The sequence below is a fragment of the Pempheris klunzingeri genome, chromosome 14 (genome assembly GCF_042242105.1).
Source record: "Pempheris klunzingeri isolate RE-2024b chromosome 14, fPemKlu1.hap1, whole genome shotgun sequence".
NCBI classification, from domain to species: domain Eukaryota; kingdom Metazoa; phylum Chordata; class Actinopteri; order Acropomatiformes; family Pempheridae; genus Pempheris; species Pempheris klunzingeri.
Genome location: NC_092025.1, coordinates 4,846,623 through 4,871,645, shown reverse-complemented (window position 1 = coordinate 4,871,645; position 25,023 = coordinate 4,846,623). Strand labels below are relative to the sequence as shown.

General features: G+C 40.2%; 1 protein-coding gene across 1 annotated transcript in view; it reads left to right on the top strand.

Moving 5' to 3' along the window:
• Positions 1–25,023, top strand: part of dlg2 (discs, large homolog 2 (Drosophila)) — a 166,485-nt gene that overhangs the window by 37,408 nt on the left and 104,054 nt on the right. The window lies entirely within an intron of this gene.

Below are 25,023 nucleotides of genomic sequence, written 5' to 3'. Positions count from 1 at the left end.
TGGAGGAGATATCCCAATCCTCACAAGGGGCCCACATGCAGTAACGTCTGTCCGCCGTGGCTTCTCTCCCTCGCGCGTGTGAGTGAGTGTGTGTGTGTGTGCATGTCTGTGTGAGCGTGCGTGTCCTCTCCTCCCCCTCTTTTTCTTCCTCTTTAGCAGCTCATACCTGTTTTTATCTTTCCTCCTCGCTTCTCCACACTGGTATCTTTTTCTCCATCTTCCTGCTTTTTTTTCTTCCTGTGATGATATAAGTGGTGATGAATTTGAACATAGGCTGAGAGCCCTTTTTTTCTCTGGCCAGTATGGATTGTCTTTGCATTGTCACCACTAAGGTAAGAAACACAGCATGGATGAATGATTCACTGGACCAGAGAGGGATGAGAGGAGACATGGGCTGAGACAGAGAGAGAGTGAGCATTGTGGGAGAATGAGGCATGCAGTGAAGCAGGAGCAGAGAATCTCTGTGGTTAGGTTATATCTGAATGTTTGCATGTGAACACATGTTCTTGTCTTCCCTCACCATGCTTCATCACCTCGTCCTTTTGAGCTATGAAGTAAATGAGTTGAGTAAATGATTTTTCATCGTTGCCATAAGATGCTGTGTTTGCTGTGGGTTATCATCTCCTGACAGAGTACGCTGTCGTGTTTATTCTGAGTGTGTATGTGTGAGAGAATGATTCACTTCTTCCCTCTAACTACAGTATGCATGTCAGTCAGCAAACTAGAGAGAGCCTGGCTGCTTGTCTGTTGAGATATGGCAGCAGAAGTTGGGCTGAACTTCTGTCAGTTGGCTCATGGTTCTGCTGCAGCCCTCTGCTCACAAAGCTCCAAATTCACTTCGCTAAAGTTGCAAGTGGAATATGATTGTGTTGTTGCAATACACAAATCCCTATGCAAGCTGCAGAGCTGCAGTATTTTACTTGAGAAAATGTCACAAAAAGCATTTTTTCAGTGAACTCTTATGTTCCATGAGCACAACTGTATTTACTTCACTGTGTAAATGAGCATTGCATCACTCGAGGGGAATCCTCCTCTAAAAGCAATACTTTATTCAAGGCAACAAGGATGTTCTTGTGCAAGGACCTACTTTCTCCTCAAGACTTCTATGAAACAAGACTGTTGTTCATGAGAATATGATGTTTACTATTTTCTCCTGCATGAGTATATATATACGCTCTTAGCTTTGCTTTAGTAGTTTAGTACCTGTTGGTGTTTTATGTGATATGTATGTCATCATACTGCTAACTACACCAGAGAGCAAGTTACGTGAGGCACTCATTGCTGTGCTGAATGCCAGTACAGCAGCGTTGTGTTAGTTTTCCGTACAGCACAGTCATCAAGTCAAAGTTTGCATTTCAATCCAGTGCTTTGGTTTATGACCAAATACCTGCGACTTTCCCATCAGCCTCAGCTCCACTTGGTGTTTAGTACTAATTGGCAAAATGTACCATGCTAACTCACTTAACTGAGATTATGAACATGGTAAACATGATACCTGCTAATTAACAGCACGTTAACATGGTCGTATTAAGCATGTTAGCGCGCTGTAGCAGCATTTAGCTCACAGAGACTGTTTACTAACTGTGAGAGAAGCAGTATCTTGAATATATAGTTAATGGTCATAACTGCAAGTTTATCAAATATTTTTTAGGATCACTGTGAAGAAGTTACTGTTTTAGAAGCAACTTGCCTGCTATTTATTCTACAGTCTCACTGACTTCTGTATGGAAACTGTATGAAACTGACAGAGCTCTCTACGTCATCTATGCAGAAAATCTCCATTGGGTGGTGTGCAGCCTAAGTATAGGCATCGTCAACATCCAGTAAGAGAGCTAGCCTAACGTCCTAGGTGGAAAAGTTAAAGATGGAGATGTAGTGTACAGTGTACTCTTCTTGCCTTGTTGTCAGACACACATGTGGCAGGAGCAGAGACCCGTTTGGTCAATTAGGATGTTGATACCCTGAAAGCCATGGTGAAATATTCACGCTGGCTTCTGCGTGAGAGCCATTACCAAGTCAGCCGTGGTGTGCTGCCCTTCACTCAGAGTGCCTCGTACAGAGTGGCTGCTTTCTGTGAGGAGAAAGTATTGCAACATTAACTGCAGTTTGTTGTTGGAGGCTGTGATTTTCTTTTTAAAAAGCAGTCTGTGGGTACCAACAACATTTGGATGATTATTTCTTTAACTTTCAGTTTCAGCGAAGGGATGATTACATTAAAAAGATGTGCCCCACATGGCAGAGGTCCTTTCCGCAAGTGATTACAGTATGTGTGCGGGTTTGTGTCCATAGCACATAGTCACAATAGTTGTGCAACACCATACATCAGTCAGTTAATAATATCTTAGAGCTGAAACTATCAACCAATTAATTAAACAGACATTTTTGATCATCAGTTAGTTGTTTGAGTGCGTCTCAGATGTGAGATTTGAAATGATGTTATGTTATGGGATTAAATATGAGATTGATTTAATGTTTCTATACCTATAAATCGTGCTACTGTAATCACAGCTGTGCTCACTCACATGAGCAGCACTGGGGTTGAACACAGTTCAAGTCTGCCAGCATGAGGTGGCATACACGTGCACACACAAAAGCCGCCGCATTTCTTTTTAATGTGCCACTGTTGCAAGTTGCTATTGCTGTTGCCATCTCCAGAGACACACACTGTGAGTTACTTGCTTGAAGAGCAGCTGACTTATTCTGACTGTAGGTAGCTAAAATTAAAGAACTTGGAAAAACTACAGCACTGAAGCTCAACATAGACTCATAGAGAACTGTAACTGTAACGTCACTTTTCACAATCTGATGGAACTGGTATCTGAAAAATAATCACAAAAACAAGTAAAAAGGAGAGTTAAATCATCAAGCCAATAATTCAGTGTCCTCCAACATACTATAATGTGAAAGTGAATCGTAGTGAACCCATAGAAAATTAGCGCCCCGACCTGCTTTGGTTCAATGGCCACTGTTCTGTCATAGCGTTGTTATCAGATGCAGCTGCTTTCAACTAATGCCTATCCCAGCATGCTTTTGGGAAAAGGCAGAGTACAGTTCACTAGTCTGCCACAGGGCTAACTCAGGAGAGCTAGCTGCAAAAGGTAAACTCAAAAGAAAACCACGAATTTAAGTGTCAGACAATTAATGAGATGCTCTGATTTGTGTCCGCTGTGAGATACCATCACAGTTTATTAAGCAGCATCTCCAAACTGTGATTGCAGCGTATTGCATGGAATGAACCTGGAGGAGTATATGAATCCGTTGTTAAACTTCAACCCACACAAAGCCAAACCTAAGATTAGCTGTGCCCTATCTTCGGAACATATCCGCTCTCTCTCTCGGTGATACAGGTGTCACAGGAGAGCACTGCTGTAGAACAAGACATGTTGGCCTCACAGTGTCAGCATTAACTGAGTTAACCATAACTTCAGGTAAACCAAACTACCAGCTCCTCTGTATATACCATGTCCAGCTCTTCTGCTCTCTCTAAGTACTTTGATTCATAATGGATGACATTATACAGCAGTCACACTGAGCTCCCCTCTTAGTGCTCATGTCATGAGATCTCGTATGACAGTGTGAATATTATATTCAGCTCTGCTACCTTAAGCATTCAGCTCTCCGTAATGAATGTGCACAGCATAATGATATGCAATTCTCATTCCGTGGCTATGTTATGTAATGCTTTGGGGGCATGAAGAGTACTGTGCTGTAGATCAGCATGAAAGGATAATAGAAGGGAGAAAAAACACACAGGAAGAAACCACTCCTACATGAGTGTGTTGGTACTCGACCATTGTTGCAGCTTTTCAATTATCTCTCTCATCTGGATCCTGACACCCTTTGGGTCAGGTCCTGGCAGAGGATTCTCTTCAGGATTCTTTCCCCACTGGCCCACTTGGCCAGTAGATCAGATTTTTACTGGCCTTTTGTATATTTTCACTGGCGCTGCTGCCAAAAACAGAAAAAAACTCTTTTCTCCATAATTTTGGAGATTTATTATACACAACATGTACAGCAGTGAAGTTCCTTTGTATTAGTTTGTTTCCCTTCAGTTATTGGTGTGTGATATTGATATATTATACTAATGTGCAAAATGAGGCACATATTAGATTGTGGATTAGTTTGTTGGTTAATTTATGCTTTAACATATTCCAGTTTACTGCCTTTGGTAAATGCTAGGATGAGATCACCCAAAATGATCATATAAAAACCACAGACTTATTGGACATTACAGATTAGTTTACCTATGTGAAATTGCCTTGACCTTACTAGAGTCTTTATAAAGCTCAGTGTACACTCACTTTTAGCCTTTCCCCTTTAATCAACATATAGCTTCCAGGCCTTGAAACCTGATGAGTGGACTTTATGGCCAGTCAATAGCATCGATTCACCAATTACAACTCAGGAGACAGGCAAAAGTGAACCGAGGCTGGAACAAAAAGTCTTTGTTGTCATCATGTACTCATGGATGAATGAGTAACAGGCATGTACAGTGTGCACACTATCTTTTCTTTTTAACAACCAATTAATAACCCCACAGTGATGGCCTAAAATTAGAGTGTGATTGCAGAGGTAATTTAGTCACAAACTACAAGGAACATTCCAAGTTCCATGACGAGTACATGAGGCTCAGTTATCTGTCCAGTTGCCAATCTGCACCTTTTCTATTTTTTGATGCACTCTTCCAGTCAGTGGGCCCCTCTGGGTGTGAACAACACATTTTATTTTCACCTCAAAAGCTTGAAACATGTTTCCAACTGTTTCTCAATTTACTGTTTAAAAATATCACTGTTTGGGTTGAACTCGAAAGACTTGGAGTTGTTGTGGAGTTGCACGCTGATCTGAACCTTCTCGCAGAGCGATCAGCTGAGCGCTGTGACCTCAGCTGAAGGCACTGACCGCTAGCACCCTACAGAGACTGAAGCATCCTGCTGTGACCTCGCCATTAGCTCAAAATAGGAATAGTCCCTCCAGGCAAGTGGCTAAATTGTGATCTTGTGATTTTAGCCATTTGATCATTTCAAGGACATGGTGAGAATTCTTGTCAACAAATCGACTATAAAATGTAGACTGGGCAAGAAGAAAGAAACAGGTGTGTTGTGTGTATTGCAGATAGTGAATGTTTTCGAGGAAAGAATTACTGTAGAATAAAAAATAAGTCTTTTTGTTCACATTTTATTCAAATTATCATTATCATGTTATCATTTTCTTTTTAGAGAAATATGAAAGCTATATTCAGCTTTTTATTAATACTGCAACCACTCATCTGTTTTACTGTTATCCTTGTTGCTCTTATCTTCATTAGTGGGTATTTCTTTTTATTTTGTCTGATCTGATTTGCCTGTCCTGAAATGTTCTAATACTCTTTCAACCATGTAAAGCACTTTGTAACTTTTTTCTTTGAAAAGTGCAATATAAATACAATTCTTCTTCTTGTTTTTCTCCTTCTTCTAACTTATTGTTATAATGATATTAGTCTACTACTAGTCTTTTTGACCATTCCAAGTGCTGTAACACAGTTCATACACCAGGAGGAAATAATTCACACTCACCAGAAAAAGCTGGGGATCAGTGTCTTGCCAGTGTATGCAGTGGTAAAGAATGAATCATACGACGTGTAATGTCATAGTTGTGCACTGAAACCTTTTAGGATTCAGTAATAAATGATATAGTATATGTGCACCCTGTTCAGGTGATTCTGTACACGGTGATCTCCAGGTATGTAATGGAGATGGAGGGGGCTGGGGCCGAGGGGAGAATGTTCTCCCAGAACATGTTGCCATTGCCACTGCTCTCCGGCAACTCCCAATTCTCTATTTCTGCCTGCTGAGCCTGGGCCGTGGGTCCTTTATGTCCTGCAGCAATGCTGAGGGCAGCTGTAGATTCACACGCATTTAAGACTCACATTACTGATGACATAATCAGTCCGACTGGTTCCAATATAAAGGTTCTACACTGCAGTTTGTGGTTGTGTACTGGTGGGTAAGACAACAAAACATATTGTTAGGTGGCATTGCTCATACAATCTACAGTCTAATTGGGGTTAAACAGTTCAAGTTTACTGGAGTAGATTTGACCTGCTGGTGGAAATTGGTATAAATAATGAATGCTCTTCTCTCTTTGTCTTTCTCCAGCCGTATTGTCTCAGGATAGGTTTAATAACACCATTTTTAGGAAAAGCAGCAGAGTTACATGCCAAATGGTTCATAATTAGCAATATAAGATAGTAATGTTATATACTGAAAAACAAACAGAGAGGCATAACCATTGTTTTTACTCTTTTGCTGTTGTGGAATGTAAATGCACCCAAACACAGGGAGGCTCACAAAATACAACATCTTTCTACTTTCTGTCTGATAAAAATGCTGATTGCCTCCTGATGTATCAGGTGGCTGAATTCTTCGTTATAACCTGTAAATGAAGTTTTACAGCCTCTCTGATCAGGATCAGAAATAGCAGCAAGTGACGCCTTGACAGTTCTCACTCTATAGGCCTTCTCTGTTGTGTGGTCATTGTTGATGATGATGATGATGATGATGATGATTCAAAGGAATTACAACTTATTATCAAGTTAAAATTTGTTTTTATTTAGAACTCACATTAGATCAATATGCTAGTCCTTCATGATAACTAAAGATGGATTATTACACCTCCTTTTTTATCTGTCTGTCTATGTCTGCCTGTCTGTGAATTACACAGTTTAACTGCATTAAACCACTCATTCTTGCTAGAGGTAGATGCCACGTCCCCTGCAACAATAATACAACTTTCCTCCCACTACAAGGCAGCCTGCCGGGCAGATTTGTGGTCAGATATGGTGTTGCTTGGAAACAGCACTGCTTCTCTATAGGAGTGATTAGGACAGACTTTTTGGAAAGGGCAAATGGAATAGAATAGAATATCTTTATTGTCCAGGTTGGACATTGTTTGGCTTCTTTTAGTTGCTAGATGGGCTCTATAGCGCCTCCTGGAGCGCAAGAGCTCAAACATCCCTGCAGGGATGCTCCTGAATACTTTGTCCTTAGATCTTAGATGACTTTACCGGGCAGGAAGGTGAAAAGTTAAACTGCTCTAGTTTTCTACACTAGTATACAAGAGTTTTAGACACTTTTTCTAAAATCTGCTGACTAACACCAAGGCCACTGAGTTTCCTGAGAAGATAAAGTCGCTGGAAGCATCTCTTGAAAAGAGCAGCTAACCTCAGAGTCCTGGACTGTATCAAGGTATTAAACGTTTTCCACATTTTCAACATGTTGGCAGTCTGATGTCTAATGATTCAGTTTTCACTCCTTTTCTGTTTATGTCAGGTGACTGTCAAGAGTGAGTTCAATGACAGCGTTAATTTTAGGTGGTTAATTGTTTCAACTCATTAGAAACTATACACACACACTGATTGGACATGAAGAAGACGCTGTGTGGCACCATTCTCTTCACATGTACTGTCTGTGCCCTGTTAACTGTGCTTGTTAGCCTCCCCCATCAGCTATTCTCATGTTAGGTAAGACTGTCTTGGAGTGTGTGTGTGGTAGGGGGGGTCACCCCTATCCCATCAATGCCAGAATGCAGTCCATCACCAAGCTCTTTACCCAGCTCACCCTCCACAGCAGAGAATAGGCTGGGTCAGCCACTCTGCTCGTGGATGGAAGCCTAGGTCGCTGTAGCACTGAGAGTGAGAACATCATTTATTAGTCAGGGTGAATTACTACCAGTGCAAGTGGAAGAAGAAAAAATGGAGAACGTTAAAATTCCAATGTGAGTAAAGAAAAAACATGTGAGGAAAGAGTAAAGATCAGAATGGATACTTTAAAATTAAAATTGTGAGTACAAGACAATAAAGACTGATGTGCCTCGTCTCTACTTTAGCCTGTCAGCTGAGATCAGTAAAATGCTCCTGTGCTGCATTCACAAGCTGTGCGGTTTGAAAAACAAACCCAGTATAAGGAAGCTGGTGTATTTTCCCTACAATATATCTTGTATTACAATTGTTTACTTAGCACTGAGTAAAATAAAACGACTGGTGAAATGATTAATGCTTGAAACTATTACATCTGAAAACAATGGATCAATAAATGCCACTGTGGGCCTAAGCAGTTTGCTGTAGAGCGGTTGACCTGAGCTCACACTGATAGACTCTGACAAGAAGTTTTCCACTGGACCACGTGACCCAGCTTGGGTACTTTGCTGTGGAGTAGTTCCAAGATGATTGTCGACTCAATATCTGACCCATGTATGGTTTCCTCATGTACCTTTTGCTGCCGTCTGCCTGCCCTTCTCTCCGTACCAGCCACTCCGTCTGTGAGCTGTGAGCGCTCACTCCTACATGATTCTCAGGAAAAAATGAGCACATAAAACACCTGCCCCTTTTCACCTGCGTTCATTCTTAATAGCACTTAAAAGTGCACCCGGTGAGTCACAGTAGCAAATTCAGGGGGATGTTGATGAAACATCTCTGGCCCCTTTGTAGGCACATTCTTATTTGCCTGTTTCACAAAAGGTTCACACCAACGTTTTATAATTGTAAAATAGAACAAAATTGGCTTAATTTGGTTATGCAGTGTATTTTAAGTTGTTCCTGTTCAGAGGTGCAAAAGATGAGAGGAGGGAGTGAAGAATTATACAAATAGCAGCTGACTGACTACTGCAGCAGGAAACTTAACTTCTGAGGGAGGCACATGCAGATGGACAGGTTCAGTTTAAGTTATTTTACAGGAGTTCTCGCTCAGCACCACCTCACAAAACAAGAGAGCAGCAATGAAACGGCCCGTCTTTGTTCACAGTGTTACCTTTATGTTTGTCTCAGTGGCCCCTTGCTCATTTAACCTGACATTTAATGGCTCACAGTAGCTCCATTCTGATATGCGATGAATGAAGCAGTCAGTGATACTTGACCAACATGTTATTTTAGTCTGTTTTTATAAATAATTTACTTAACCACAAATCTCCCACACTTGTCCTTCAGTCACTAATGTTTTTGCTGAGTTTTGGCATCAGGCTATATTACTAACATTTCCTCATATACTGACTTTGTCTTGCAGGATGAATACATGCCACTGAATCACATTTTGGCCAGTTGTAGCCCAACACATTTAGGAGGCATTTGAGAGTTACATTAAAGCTACAGTTCATTGTAAGGAAACATCAGTCATAACAACGTGAAGCTCATGGATCTGAAAAGTGAAGATACTGCTAATGTTAAGTTAGAATAAAGGCCTTTCCAGAATGAATTCACCTGTGCAATATCACTGATGTTTAAATATGGTTTGTAGTCATCTGAATTACAGAACTGATTTATTAGGTGAGGTCAAACTTGGGGAGGAGAATAGGTCCAAGGATTAAAATGTAAACTACATGCTTATCGTGCTTTTTGTCATTGCAATGAAACACCACCACAGTGCAGCTACTTTATTAATGCAGAATGTGGTCTATTTGCTAGCATGTAAAAACTCTTATGTTGGTGTAAAAAAAATAAATAAATCGTTCTAATTACAATACACCTAATTACAAACATACTTCTCATTCAAATCACTATCGTTATTGCTTGAGGGTTTCAAAATCACCAAAGGTTTGTTGCGGATTCTTCTGGGATCAAGAGGCAGATGTCACACATGTGCTTCATTAACTCAGTATCGACAAATTCTGTTGGCTCATGATACAAAAGTTTTTCATTTATGAAATAAAATAATTTATGATAAGTAATGATTTGCAAGGTTTTTTTTTTTCTTTTCTTAACCCTTTAACGTCCTCACCAAGAAAAAAACAATGAAAAAATGTATTCTTTATATATTTTATTTCCTTGGGGCACTAATTACAAAAATCAATGTTTTTTTATGAACAGACCCCACATTTTTTGAAATATTGGCCTCTACCAAAGGGGTGAGATGTCGTAAGTAAAACATGTTTTCAATAAGATATAGTGAGTCAAAATGTGCTCTACCATATGGTTGAGCAGAAGGTTAAAGGGTTAATTTGTCTGAGAAGTTGCAATTGGGCCTATGTGGTTCGTGGGTTTAACAGGGACGTTAATACTGAAAATGGACTGATTTGATATGATGATCGGATAATTATCCTTGCTTTTGATTATGAACTCTATGAAATTGTGCAAATATTTATGGTGGCACACTGCAGTTCTGAGGGATGCAGTGGCTTCAGCCCTGATAAGCAGTCTAGCCAGGAGCTGAGGAGCTTGGACAGTATTTGGCTTCTGAGTGGTCCCTCCATACGAGGGAAGGTCCCATCAGATCCACCATGTAGCTATCCTGCAGATTCAGCAGTGCCAAGTCAGTGGCTGTGTTCAGGATGCCAACCTCAGTCATTTCTGAGCAGTTTCATCTTCATTCCAACTCATCCACCCCCAGATCTCCTCCTCCACCTTCCCTCCCCACTCCGCATCCTTTAAACCCCCTTTTCCTCCTCTGCCTCCTCCAACTCCACTTCATCCTCTCTGAGGTAGAAATAAATAAGTAAGGCATGTAGGGGGTGGGGGACCCGCTTGGTTCTCCGTTCACTAATGCTGCTGAATCGATGGACAGTTACCACGGTAACAGGAAGGCTGGAACCAAAAATATATTCTATACAACATCTCTAATACCTCCCCCTACATTCAGTTTGCCGACTGGTTCATCTTCCCACATACACCGCTGTGAAGTCACTTCTCAAAGTAGGATGCATGCAAAGCTTGCAACTCAAAATGAGAAATTAAGGAAATAAAACAAGTGTTTCTGAAACACTACAGTACATATAAAGGTGTAAAACCTGCAGCTTACAAGTAACATTAGCAGCAGTGTGATGTGGGAAAGCTTACATGTGTCTTTATCACTGAGAATGCTTCCTCCTCTGTGTACGGAGCTCATTCAGGTTACACAATAATGAATTTGTGGAAAATATGCAAAGCTCAAAGTCTCATCACCTGCTGCTACAAAAGGCTCTGTCTTCATTTGGACATATTTTATAAAGTTTTTTTTCTTTATGAGGCATCAGGACAAGCTGAACCCAGTGTTGCAGCTGCTATTATGAAAGTGTGATGATTTGACATTCAGACTGATCTCCCACTGGGCCACCAGGCTGCTCACTCTGACTCAAAAGATTTGCAGATTCTAAAATGGTCACCCACCCAGTCTGGTCACAGCCAATAAAAAATGATAAACATGATGAACCAATGATAAAAAAAACTAACTTACGCTCTTTTGGGTCAGATGTGTGTCCAATTTATTAAACTTCAGAGTGGTGTCTGACCTGCCACGTTGTCCAGAGGTTTAATCCTCACCACTAAGATGGCCCTATGTGGGGCCAGCAGCAGGTCGCGATTTTCACTTATCCACTCAAATCGATTTGATGGATTGGCACAGTTTGGGGTCAGACATTACCAAGACAATAGATTCTAATGACTTACGTTTTTTTTAGCACCACCAGCAAGTTGCAGCGTGGCTGTAGACAGGCTCATATACTGGACAGTGACTAATTGAGCTGTTTGTCTTGACTTTTCCCAACACATTGAAACTTAGAAGGTTATCTTGTTTCTACATCATGACGTGTTGCTCCCTTTAATTTACTGAAAGTGAACACACAACATAAAGAATCAGTCACCTGCTCAGTTGAATCAGACAGACCCTGACACATCTCACCTTTCTATTCTATTTCCCCTGACGGTAATCTTTTTTTTCCACGTGAGGCAGGGAGCCTCTACTGTAATGCACTGTGGGAAACCTTGCTGTCATGCAATAAACACAGCCATTAATCACAGGATTCAGTTTTAGTCAGTAAAAGTAGTTCCTATTAGTGTGTGTTTGCTCAGCATTACAAAAAGTTGTGGATCTAATTAACACTGTATATGTGTATTTTTCGGAAAGGGCAAAGACACCTCCTTTTCAATGCGCTGTGGTAAGCACCTCCCTCTGCTGAAACCTGGACTGGTGAAATAGTGAGGTGTTACTCTTTTGCTAATGCTTTTAGCACTTTAGTAGTGACACTGTGGAGTACTGCTTGTTATGTAATGCTGTGTGTGTGCGTGCGTGCGTGTGTGTGTGTGTGTTTGTGAGAGTGAGTGAGGAAGACAAAGAGACGGAGAGACAATAAGAAGAAAAATCTTTCATCCAACATTGCGTGCAACATGCTGAAAATAAAAATACACCTCCTACTACACATTGTTCTTATATATATTTAAGTACACACACACACACACACACACACACTTGTTTGTTGGTTTCGATGCACACACACTAATCATTCACCTCATTTTCTAATCTCAAACACTGCACGTTTGTCCCATTTTTCTCTGATCTTCCTTTGATCGCCATACATTTCCTCCACGTGGATCACAGTCAGCCAGCAGACTTTTCTCCGCTTTCTGCTTCCTTCTTCTGCTTGTGAGATGCACATTCACTCTCCCTCCTGACAGTTCAGCCTGCTTGACTGTGAGCCACGATGAAGCTCTGCATCAAGCGAAAGCTCTCTTTGTCGGTATTTTAAATTTCCCCACAGAAAAAGTGGTCTTGCCTCACCACCTCGCTGTGGTGCAATCAGAGGAGTATTTCTCTCACTCCCGGATGCTACCACCTCCATCTCCTCTGAGACCGCAGCTCCTTTCTTTGCTTTTTGTCTCTGGTCCTTGAAGGAAATTTAGCGGTTTTCCCCCGGGTTCCTTCATGTTCCTACAAAACTGCCATGTTTTTTGCATGCTACTGTGCTCTGAGATCAGACGTGCAGGTAAGGGACCTCTAGGAATGTGTGTGCAGTAGGTGTGTGTGAAGGGGGAAGTGGTGTGGGTAGGATGTGCATGTGATTCCATGTGAAGCAAGTGGGGGCAAACCTGTGGGGCTGTAGCACAGGTGTACAGGTGGTGTTTTATGTATTTATTTTTTCTTTGCATGTGCGTTTACCAGCTCTCTTGTTGTAAGTCTTTTCCAAAACTGGAAGGCTGTGTGAGCAGCAGAGCTTTTCCAGTAACCAGTCACATTTTAATGTTCTCCCCAAACCACACTGTGTATGTTAGTGACGATATGATGAATCTTGATCAATTTCACAGTCAACATAAAGCTGTGCCGTGTTGTCACCTCCACCTTCAGCCTTGGCTTATACAGGAGTTACTTCAGCCTGCTAAGTAGGCTCAGTGTAAGCTTTGATCACTCACTACTGCAAAAGCTCAATGGAATTAGCTCCTAGCCTAACAACAGCGAGTGGATATTGCTATTCCATGCAAGATGCATCATAGTGTATACTGGTTCACAGCATGTGATATATGTTTGCATTCTCTGGCATGACTCATGGCTGCTTATCCTGCCCTCAAGACACCAGCACAGTGAAGTGATTTTTATCCTCAGACACTGTACACAGATCAACCAGGAATTGGTTTTTAAAAATGTAATGATCAGACTTTGTGTTTAAGACTCACATGTAGCCACTCCCACTCTGGCTTTGAGTTTCAGAGCTTAATGACACTCACAGGGAATGACCAACATGTAATACGGAGTAAAAAGTTTAACATGACGTAGGAGAAGGAACATGCACACTCACAGCCACAATGAAAAAAGATTTATATAAAAACACATTCTTGCATCGTGGCTGTGAGTGTGAGATTTCCTTCTCCTACACCTGTATTTTCATCATGGCCAGCACATCTCCAACACAGGTGTGCTTTCCTCCTCTCTCATCCAAAAAGTTTAAATAACCTTATAAAGACAGTTAAATCGCAGCGTTGCCTAAACATTCATTTGGTTTTCAAATTCTCCTAAGTAATTTCCTAACTGATGTTAACTAATGAGCAAACTGATGCCATACTCTTGCATGACAGCATGAAAACAGTTTATATATATATGTATATATACGTATATATATATGTATATATATGTGTGTGTGTGTGTGTGTGTGTGTGTGTGTGTGTGTGTGTGTGTGTGTGTGTGTATATATATATATATATATATATATATATATATATATATATATGTGTGTGTGTGTGTATATATGTGTGTGTGTGTATATAAATATATATATATATATATATGTGTGTGTGTGTGTGTGTGTATATATATATGTATACATTTACCAGTGTATTCAGGAGCGTACCAGTCTTGTGAAAGGTGGTTTATACAAGAGTTAAAGTCTAAATGGTAAAAATAGCACTGTACACCTTCTTGCATGCCTACAGGGAAATAACCTAGGTACTCATTTACACAAAATAAATGGCACTATTATTTCATAGAGTAAATCTCATGGTAATTGCCATTCATACACTTTATGAGACCTGGATGTTGTTTGCTTTACATAATTGTTTTACTGAATAATTGCGAAACTGAATAACTGTATTTTTGACAGTGAAAACAAAGTTTCCTGTAACATACTACACTGTTGCCCATAAAGTTGGAATAAAATGTTTTTTACCTCTTCTCATGAAATGATTGTGATCACAGTGAAACTTAAACCACAATTAACCTTTGCAAACTGTGTATTCAGGCTTTAACAAAATTGGGGGTATTGAACAATTATTCCAACTTTATGGGCAACAGTGTAGTTGGAGGTGTGTAATCTAACACACACTACAGGCATTGAGCTGAATCAAGTGTCCCAACACATTGTCTATACTTTCCTTCAGCTACAATAGTGTGTCTCCTGTGACTTTACAATTAGCAGTTTCAATAGCTCTGTATTTAACAGTTTTGAGCTAGAATTGGTCAGACAACACAAGCAAGTGTTTTTTTTATTATAAAAACATATATCACTGTAAACTGAGCAACTTTGGAATATGAACTGCTGGCTTGAAAAACCAAAGCAGTCTGAAGGTAGATTTTGATCATTTCTCAGTTGTGATGCTGCGCTGATGTAGATGCATTTGCTTTTCATTATCTTTTAGCAAAAACATCACTTGATGTCACATGTGGCACATTCCTCACTGTTTGGGACTTGAAATAGTTTGTTAGAGTCAGATGAAGTTAAACATCTTTTTTTTTTGTTGTCACACTCACATTCATAGAGCAACCAGGATTCAGTCAGATTAATACACTTAACGAAGTCGTACAGCAGAAATACAACTTATTTGCATTGTGTGTTAAATTGAACATACTGTATTTGAGCAAATTCAACATGATATAGAATTTTATCAAGACAGCTTGATAGTTGCTGACAGAGTTGCGTAACAGGATGTAGTAATAATCAATTGTCTTGTCTTTTTCCCCTTTATTCAATCCTGCTGTGTGGGCACTGTTTACATAACTAAATGAAGTGAATGTAACATTTCATTTATAAAAGTGTTGGCTGTAAGTTAACATTAGGAAGCACTTCCATGGTTTTAAGAAATTAAAATAGTGGGTCATGTGACTCGGTTGAGTAAAGTTATCTAATCACATTGGTTTTTAATACTAACAATAGTAGCACATCTTGCACAGTGCGATTATGGCGTGTTGCACCTCCACACTGACAGTGGAGAGTCTTCTCTTCAGCAAGCTGTGCCCCCTTTTCACTTGTTGGTCTTTACAGTCGGGAGAAATCATTTCTGTACTGTCACCCAGTGTTGGGAAATCCAGCAACTTGCCTGGGAAAAGGATCATCAGCTGTGGCTTTACCACCATTTAGCCTGTGACATCCAGGGGAATGTGACTGTGTTGAAATATTTTTTTTGTCTGCTCTCATTAAGGACACATTAGCTAAAGTGCTGTAAGTGCAAAGCTTGGTTTACCACTACAGGAAGAATTGCAGAGACATCATTCAGTTTGTGTCAAAACGTTGTTCAATAAGCCCACTGTTAACATGCCTCTCATACAGGATGGCTTCATGTGGATGCCACCTCCTGGCAGCCTCTGACAGCTTAGGACTCCTCTGGAGTTCTACTATGTATATCGGCAGAGCTAAGAATAACATGCAGTAAGAAAGCTGATCAAATGCTTTTACTCCGCAAATGCATCACTGAGAATATTTGGCCAGTTGAGGCTGATTCTCTGTAACACTTGATAAACATGGTGTGATGTTTAGGCACCGATGTGTATTTCTATAAATAGTCACACGCTGCATATGCACATCCCAGAAGATCTTGGATAAATGCAGCAGCCTGTCTTTGATAGGTGTGGAAGTTATGACCTTGCTGAGTTAATACAACCTGTAGAGAGGTATTAGTGACATTTAGATGTGTTTTCAAAGGAACCACAGGTGATGTGTGAATTAGATGGATTAGCTTCAGCTTCTGGTTTGGTTACGGTGTGCAGACACACAATCGGTTCGCCCTGGCAGCCCAGCAAGGCCTGACAAATACAAGTATCAGTGTAGACCTTGAGCCTAATTTGGTTTAATGCTGCAGTGGTGGGTGATGAATCATCACATTTAACAAGTTCTCCGTTCCTCTCCCTTTGTTGTCTGCCTCCCTCCACAGCAGAGGGGCTAGACTCAGCAATGTTCCCGTTCCTATTCCCTTCCTCCCTCCTCACTTTCTAAACTGTCCTCCATGAGCGTTCTCTCTGATCAATAATTGATTGATCCATTGGCACTGTTTTGCAGTGATTTCTGCTCACACCCACATAAATCAGTAATGCCGTTCAGGATACAGATGTTATTCATCTAGATTCTGTACTGTTATTTTCCCCCTCTGTTCACTGTGGTGTGCGACATGCAGGTAAAACAGGCCCTGTCAGTCACAATGCATAATGTGTCACAAGTTAAAAGAGAATTTAAGAGCTTTATTCAGACGCACTAATATCTGATACACTTCTAAAGAAAAGACTGTAGCATTTCTACGATATGACAGCATTTCAGGAAAATGAAAAGTCTATGAGACAACACTGTACATCAGTAGTAAGTAGGATGCAGTCTCATAATACTTTTGTTGCTTAATGCTAAATAGATTCAGGCTACTTCTCAGAAGAATGGAACTGAGCAAAAGTGCTACATGAGATTCAATCCAGAGGCATTCCCACTTATTTTTAAAGATAAGCCACTAAATGTCTGTCAGCTTGTGAAGCCTGCCTGTTACGATAATGACAGCAGATTTTTTTAGTACACTTCAAACACTGACTTAGCTCTTGACAGAGATTCAAACACCAAAGACTCTAATTCTTGCTTTTAAGAGAGGTTTAGTGTTGAAGGATTGCTGCAGTTGAAAGTTGGAAGGATCAGTGGTATATGTGTTTCAGCTCCTCTGTGGCCAGGCTGCAGGGCTCACAGTCAACACAGTGATGCAAATACTCCTGTCAAGTAATGCATAAGCAACAGTATAGGGTACCATACCAACATCACAGTAATCTGTAGGAGGAATTATTCTTCACTATAGCCTAATACATGTCAAAATGAATTGCAGTCAGGGGTACTTTGATCTACCTTATAAATACTGCATGACACACATGGAGCTTCATGAAGCTTTTTTTTCATTTCATTTTAGTATTTAGAATTGTGTTGGAAATAAACACTGCATTTGAATGCAAACTGTGCCACAAAATAATACTCAAAGAGAGAGACATTACAATCTGAATGCTGGATGACTGTAAATAATATATGGGCTAAATGTACTGTATCTGGAGGATGCTCGTTGCCAGCCTTCTCTGAAGTTGCACTGATGCTACACATAGAGATGTTTACTGCCGATCCACCTTTTTAATTTGCGTTCCCCTATCTGCCCATGGAAACTGAGGCATGATTAAGATATACTTAGGTAGTTAATGATTATGTTAATGTACTTTGTTAAGAGCAGGGACACATTGTAATCATGGCGCAGTAGGGTATGGTATGGTTAAGCTAAGGAAACAAAAGCACTTAATGAGGTAAACGTTAGGGTCTTGGTTAAATATAGAAAAAGTGCTAAACACAAAGGAAGCATTAGAGAGGACACAAAGCCTGGTCATGAACTTATTCATCACAAATTAATTCTATAATGTAATAATTCATGCTAAGTGGCAACAATCACCATAAGATGTGCGCTGAGATCAATAATACGTTTATTTCAGTCACAGTGCATAAACTCAAATGGTTAAAGCTGCTACTGTCATGAACTCTGTTGAACTACTTTAAAAGTATGTTCTAGAACTCTGGAGAAAAGTCTCCCCAGAGGTGAAAGCATTGTTTGAAGTCAAGTAAAAATCCTTAGCTTAGAGCAGACGGTCTTTGAAGTCTGGTTTAGGGTGGATAGAATCATTGTGCACGATCATAAATACTGAATTTACGGAGCTCATACCGCTATACAGAACACACTTCATTTTAATAGATGCTCATTTTCATCTAATTCTGTGTTTGTTTAACACAACTACATAAATACACATAATGAACTAACAAGAAGCCTACTTCTAATGTTTTTTATGCCAGCTGGAAGAACAGAAAACCCCTTTTACCATTTTCATTATAGATGATGTGCTGAATCTGGATCCGTGCATGGCCACATTCTACTATACTGCCACCGACACCATTCCTGTTTGTTTTCTCCTTGTATTGTTGCAGATATGCCTGTTTTTAATGGTAATTTCTATCCATTACAACAAAGTCAATCAAAGACGATGTATATCTTTGTATGTGTGACCGCACTTATCTGTCATTGCACTTTACCCATCTTGATATTTTTTGCACTTTAGACTTTGCATTGCATACTATAGTATTAGTTTAACCCTCCTGTTACCTTCAAATTTACTAACATCTTTTATTATTGGGGTCAATTTCACCCCAGCTATTTAAACCTCCAGAAAATTGTTATAATTAAAATTGTAACCCAAGTTTATATGTCAGGTACTTTATGTTGGTTTGTTGACTACCTAAATATCCCTTTAAATAAAACAACCCCAACAACAAAATTACAAGGGGCTAACGGGCAGTCATGCTTCTGCAGCTGTATGTGGCTGTGGCCTTGTCCAGGTTATCAACCCCTCCCTTTGTCTTGTTGTAGTCCAAGGCCATTTGTGGTTTTCGGTCTTCTCTGGTGCTCAGGACAGCATCTTTGTGCATGGTGCTCATCAGCAGGACATTTCTCCCTTTCTTGGGGCAATAGGAGATGACAGTGGCTCTGTCAGTGAAGGCAAACATTGAAGATGTTACCTTCCTGTTCTTCATCACAAGCAGCTCAGAGGGAAGCTCCGGCTTCTTTTTTCTCACCGTCCCCAACATGGTAACCTTCCTTTTCAGCAGTTCTTCACCCAGGGTGTACGATGTAAAGAAATTATCAGATGTAATGTTATGACCATTCAGTCCTTCAGCCATGTCAGGTACCACCCGCATGCCTGGATTTTTCCGGATGGTTGCCCTGATGGTTCTCTCACTACTACAGTTATGGTTATGTTAGGTTAGGGCCATAATGCTTTTTGAAGATTATAAAATGTTGTTATAGTGACCTCAATATCATCCAAAACAACCAAAACAAATGTGTGTAAAATGTTGATCTTTCTTATGTTTTATACAGCTAAAACAGCCTGGGGGTCAAATTGACCCCAAGGAACACTGATGCGTACAACATGTGTACAGGACGTTGAAAACATATCATCATGTTAATTTTATGTTTACCCAGTTGTCCCCATTAAATTAGGAAAAGTCATTACATGATGTCTAATATTTATTTAGAGACGTTAAACATTGAATGGGGTTAAATTGACCCCAAAGATAATCGGAGGGTTAAGGAGAGAGTGAGGAAATGGGTTAAAATATGATCCTGGTGGTCCCAAAAGCAACGCCCTCTCAACTACCATCAGAGGTGGTGGTGAGATTATTATGTGACCACTGGATTCTGCTGCTACTCTACTACTTTCTGGCTGGATACTCCCACATAGCAAAAAGGTGGCTAAACCTGTAATCAGGGCACTCTGCTTAGCAACTGTTGCTACTTGATGGGTTTTGCAGGAATGGCGGCAGTATGATCAAGCAGCGTTTCTGTATGTTGCCCCAAAGTGTGAACATTTTTAAGCAGGTTTAAGAATAACAATTTATCGATGCAAACATTAGCATGTTTTCACTGAACCTTTTTCCTTCACTCTTCTCATGCTAGTTCAAAAGCTGGAGGTAGTCTGGTTACTCTGGAAGAACAGTAAGTCCATTTAGGATCTGTGCACTGTGTCGTTAGACGAGGCTGAGGGAAGAGAAACAAAAGCTGGTGTCTTTGACAGTCTTACCATTGAAGGGCAATTCCCATAAGTTTGGGTCCATTACAAATAGTTAGAAAATATACTATGCCAAGGATTACCAGGATGTCCAGAGACCTTCATCACCCTCCCAAGTCCCCCAACTGATAAAAGCTCAGGCTGCCCACATTCTTTAACACAATCTGATATGACCTCTGCTGCCATTTCTTTACCAAGGTGTAATCATGTTTCCTTCTATTATGTTCATTTGGTCACTTTATTACAGCTGCAAGTGTTATTTTGGGGTGGGGGTAACTATCACACAGAAAGTCAATCAAGGTACAGTTAATCAAGGTACACAAAGGCAATATCAAGATACAATAAAAATATTGTATCAAACCCATGACACAATAGCAGTAAAAGCAAAGGAGAACCTACTTTTGTAAAGCTTTTGATATTTCATTTTTATTGAGACTGTCTTACATCATTTTGGAGGTTGTAGTGTGTGTAGGAGTTGTACTGGACTATCATTATAATGTAATTATTGTATTATATGATTTATCTCCACCACACTGATCCTGTGTGTTGAGGTATCAAAATGTGAGGTGCAGCTACAGGAAATGTGCCAGTTTAGTAGCATCTAGTGACAGAAGCAAGAAACTGCAACAACACTGGAAAATGTGTCTTTTTAATTTGACATCAGTGTGTGAATAATGAAAATATGATGTGAACAATGGGAACTCATTTTGTTTTATTTCAAATATCTGGCATATAGGCAAATTAAACTTTTATACAATATGTTTCCTGTATAAACACCATATAACACTTTGCTGCACAAATACTGCATTTATATTTACTCAGGTTCTGGAGAACCTGAACCAAGAGCAGAGTGCACTGTGGGTAGTTCAGGGGGCTTGGAACTCTGGAACAAATACACACAGGTTCTTCATATTTAGAAAGCCCCATATACTGTATGTTCAGCCACTGAGATAAAACAACAGTGACCTTTTTTGAGTATTTAGTGAAAAGATAAAGGAAAATATTACTGATTGCACCTTTTAACATTAAGTTAGAGCCACAGTTGTCCATATTGTCTATATTCTATATTTCTGTTTACTTGAGAGTCCCTGTATGTCCTGTTTTCACATAATATCAGTGCACGGCATGCATGTGTACACTACAGAGACATCCAGTGCTGTATGGTTTGTGGGTGAAACAGTATCTTTCCCACAAAGTGCCACTCATTTGTTGGCAGTGTTAGTGCCTCCATCCAGTGTGAAATGTGCTGTGTCTCTCAAGTGTTTAAAAAGTCAAAGGGGACATTTTTTGATTGTCTTTTCAATATAATAATAATAATAATAATGATAATGATATAATAAATGTGTCTCCTATGTGAGCAGAGGACCTCAGACTGTTTCTGCTCCATCTTTTGGTAAATGTATGTAAAAACACTGCATTTTAGATTTGGCCCCGCATATGACATCACACTATCTTTAGTAATACGATGTCACAATCGTGACTGGCTGCAGTAGGCACAGCATGAGAAAAGTAATGTTATTTTTTTTAAATGTTGTAACGTGATCATAATCATGTAGGACCCCAAATAGTATGAACCTGAAAATGAGCAGAATATGTGTCCTTTAAAACAAGGTGTCCTGGTCTGCTTTCCTCTGTGCTGAGCGTGCTGTCAAAGATATTGGTACTTACCCAGTAATATCTTAAGCAACCAGCAGTAGGGCATTGAATGTTAGCTGCAGTGTGTGGTTAGTCTGCATGGGACAATCAATGTGCTACTAAGTTGAAAAGACCGAAGAAACTTTCAGGCATTAGTTGGAATGGATTGGCCACTTGCTGCTTGAATGTAGTTGGCATTCCTCTCTCCCTAACATCCTTAAAAAATGTTCTGTTCCATTTTGTTGTTGTGGTTGCAAAGATCTGTGGTGGCTTCTGGCGCTCATTTCAGTCCCAAGTCAGTCCCAAGACAGACATTTATTCATATTTGCACAGAACTGGACTTTTTCTTAATTAATTAATTTGAATGTTTTAATCATTTTACATTTTAGAAGTTGTGGACGGGTTTTAGAGACCTTACAAATGAAAATACTATCTAGTACTTAGTTTTTACTATCTATTTTTTTGCATTGGAACAAAGGGAAAAAATGCCTTCGCTTGTTTTCACACATCACTGTTACAAAAGTTTGTCTTCACTACAAAAACAGGCAAAAGTCCAGAATGCGACTTTTGTTGGCAAAATTTGTCTACAAGCAAAGTAGAAGGGATTCATGAGAGTTGGCAGAGTTTACCATCCTCCTACTGAAAACAAACTAGTTTGCTGTCATCCTCCTATACGGCAGAAGGTGAATGCAGCCTGAGGCAATGTTTCTTTTTTTACCACGGTTTCGCTGATAAGCAGACAAAGTGAGCTGCTGTAATGACACGGCTTTGCACAAGACTCACCTGGGCCAGTTTACAAGTGTTACTCCTGTGCGTCCATTCAAAAGCCCAGTGTATGCAAGCTCTGCTCCAATACACTAACATTTGTAGTCAAACTTTTTTGTGCTCTGTTGTGTGTGTGTGTGTGTGTGTGTGTGTGTGTGTGTCACCACGTTAAGCGTCCGTGCTGCAGCAGAGTCTGTCCAGCCTGTGCTTCCCTCTTGGCTGAACTCCCTAAAGCAGGGCGGGGTGTGGGAGGGAACTTGTTTGCCGCAGTTACAGTTGCAGCGATTGGGAAGCAATTCATTGCTGTCCCACAGCGATGACAACGCTTGCGCACACACACACATGCACGCACACACACACGCACACGCACACACACTCACACACACACACACACACACATACCAGCACAATGGGCAGCCAGTCTGAGAGCTGCCAGAGAGCAGGCAGTAGTTTAAAGAGAGCACTTCCCAGCTAGGGAGATAGCAGGTTGAGTACCCAGACACACACACACACACACACACACAACACACACACATATATACAGTCAAACACACATCCTCATACACAGGCATGCAGCACGAGAAGGAAAAGAGCCCGGAGGTAAGGAAAGACTTTAAGGCTGATCACAGTTTAGTATTTACAAGTGATATGTTAGTGAAAGGGACAAACTGTGTGTGTTTGCGTGCGCATAGGCATGTGTGTGTACATTTGCTGGTAGCTCACCCTGCAGTCTGGGATGGTAAGGAGCTTGAACTCCGTAGCAGAAAACTGCAGCAAAGTCTGTTTTTCTTCCAGTTCCCTCTTAGCCTCAGCAGCCTGCTTTTCCGCTGTGCGTCTCGCTCTCGCTCTCACTGACGTTACCACAGTGATGCTCAAGTATAAAGGCTCATGGAGCTCAGTCTCTGAATCATTCATATATGGAAATCTCAGTGGTGAGGTACTGTAGGTCCTGTTGTGTACTGGAATGTACTTCACCTGTGATACAGTTAAAAGCAAAAGCTGAACTCATACAAAACAGCCAGTGTTACAAGGGTCCCTCCTTTCATGCTGAAACAAGTTAATCATCTTATTTAAGATGTACAACATTTAAGATGTAAAACAGCTTGCTTACAGCTTCTCAGATATGAGTATTTGCTTGCACTCAGTTTTTACTGTTGTGAATCACAGACTTTAGACTTTCAGGTTGTGTGTTTGTTTAAAGCCATTAAAAACCTACTATAGGCTTTTGTGAATTATTTTGGACATTTTGTAAGCAAATCAGCGGTTAGGAAATTGATAAATAATTGGTGGATAATTACCAGTAGCTCTGGAGGGATGCCCCCGTATGCTTTAGGCAGTAAACTCAGATTGTGGTGGCTCAGGTAATGGCTCTAGTTTCAGTAGCTGTCACATGCTATTTATTTGGAGGAGAGAGATTTTCTATCTCATATACTGAAGCTACAACACGTTACATGTGCCATGTTTGTGTCTACCTGGCCAGGGACAGCAGATGGAAAGTAACTAGCAGCTAATTCTGGTATTAATGAGATTACAATAATGTTTTCTGTACAAATAAATGTCTAAAAGCTAAACTAAACTGGAACTACATCAGGAACTATAAAGTAAACCATGAAATGCCTGCTCTAATTATAAAGGAAAATATCGTTTTTTTACGGCTTGGATCTCATTGAAGGTGTAGTTATATGTTTTATTTGGATTGTAGGTGAACTGTAAATAATTTCCTAAGCTCACACACAGTTTTCTGGCCCAGCGAGCATCATTTAGATCAAAGCAAGGTTAAGTTGCTGTTGTTGTTTTTGCATGGCAGCTGTAATTCATTGTTTCACGCGTATCTTTGCTCGTGTTTACTCTCTAGATGTAGAATTAAGTTATTATGAGTGCAGCACCCTACACATTTGACTTCAGCGCGTAAAATATCAGTTTACCACAAGGGTAAATAACACGTGGAGATAAAAACCATGCATATGCCTCTTCCACCACATTGAACTTGTGATTCTAGAGGAAGAACGTGCGCTGACAATGTGAACACGTTACGCATTCTTCCGAGCAGGTGCACACACAGCTTTCTAGAGACAGCTGGTGAGCCAGTTGATTGTATTATTAGTTCTGCAGTCTACACAGCCATCTGTAAAATGTCTAAGGTGCCTTTTTAAACTTCATTTTAACAATTTAATTCATTTAAAAAAAATCTTTTTTATTTACATTTCAGCCATTATTGCTCTGTGTTAATTATCTTTTATATATATGTATATATTTGATCCAGAATTATGAAGCACTTTGGAATGTATGTTCCAGTGTGAGTGCTATGAATGAATCATTGATCATCCTTCTGATGTGTAACAACGACGGCGGAGATATCAGAGCTGATGATGATTTACAGTTCCATGTGATAGATTAGTGCTGTGGGTGCTTTAAATAGCCACAGCAGTGCTTAATGACAGCTGGTCCAGTGCTGCTGATACGACACAATCTGTGAAATGATGCTTCTCCCTATTGACGGGTCTAATGAGTAGTGGAGCGGCCACAAGTACTCACGTGCAAATGTTTCAGGGTGTTTCTACGTCCATTTATTGCAAACTAT